Here is a 1318-nt window from a genome sequence, read left to right on the forward strand (position 1 = left end):
CTGAAAGCTGCTAAACCAACCTTCCAGCTGGTCTGGATCTAGAAAGCCCTCTCGTCTGTGGCAGTGCCAGGGCTGGTGCTCATTTCGGGAATGAGATGTCTGCTGGTGCAGCGTGCCTGCGTAGGGAGGTTTTTGTATCTTCCTCTGTACAAAACACCTTCGTGAACAAGAGAAACTTGTCAATACATTTTTGGCTCTTATGTTTTCCAGAAGCACGTGGAGATCTTTATTGTTCTAATTGCAGGTGTTCTGCTCAACTGCTGCTGGGGCCAGCCAGGCTCTCTGGTCTGCAGCCCAGAGGTACCATGCCCAGGGCTGAGCTCGCCAGGCTTCTCTAACCATGGCTTTTCTCGGGGATACAGCGCGATGTGGTTGGTAAAACAGAGGAATTGCGGGAAACTTCTTAATTTCCTCCCTACCTGTGCAGCGCCAGGAGCTGGAGAGCAGCGAGGCAGCGAGGTGTTGGCTCTGCTGAGCGGCAGAGGATGCTGAGGTGCAGGAATGGGCTTGGGGTGAGGGGACAGCAGCATTGTCCATGAGTGCTCAGCTGGGGCCAGGCCTGGCGTTAAAACCAACCCAGCAGAAGTGGGCAGTTCCCACGCCTGAGTTTTTTGCCCTCTGGCCCTCAGTGCGGGCGCCAGCTGTGACAAAGCACCCCAGCCCTTTGCCTCCACCGCTCCCTGGCTGCTGGGGAAGGATGGCAGCAGCCAGTGCTTCACCAGCCCCACCGTTGGTTAGCACTTTAATTATCACAGAGCTACAGCTCACTGTGGAGCCGCGGGATGGCACGGAGGAGGCACCGCATCTCCCTGCTCCAGGGGATGCACAGCCAAGCTCGCTGGGCTGGGGAAGGGGGCAGGAGCCCCAGGGTGCAGAGAGGACACAGAGCAGACCCAGCTCTGTGGGGTGGCTTGTGGAGGGGTGGGTGACCAGGGCTGGGGTGGCACTGTACCTGTGTGCAAAGATGGCTCCTGCACCGATTTCAACAAGTTAATAAAAACAAATAAATGCGACCCTCGTCTGTGGGAGCAGCAGAGGAAGGACGTGCTCGACCCCTGGTTTGCTGAGAGGAGGAAGCAGCTCCTGTGGCTGTCACCGTGTGTCCCTGTGGGACAGTCCTGGGAATCCTCCCCTCCACCTTTTCCAGCAGTGAGACACGTGGAGCCGCCTCCGTGCCGGCCCCTGCCCGCCTCTCGCAGATCCAGGTCCCTTCTCAGGCCGCAGTCGCCATCGCCACAGGGGTGAGCCTGGAAACGAGACTGATCAGGGTGTCCCCCCCGCCCCAGTTTGGTGGCCCGGGGGGGTTTCCTCTTCCCCC

Source organism: Mesitornis unicolor, unplaced genomic scaffold, assembly GCF_000695765.1.
Source record: "Mesitornis unicolor isolate BGI_N332 unplaced genomic scaffold, ASM69576v1 scaffold35999, whole genome shotgun sequence".
NCBI classification, from domain to species: domain Eukaryota; kingdom Metazoa; phylum Chordata; class Aves; order Mesitornithiformes; family Mesitornithidae; genus Mesitornis; species Mesitornis unicolor.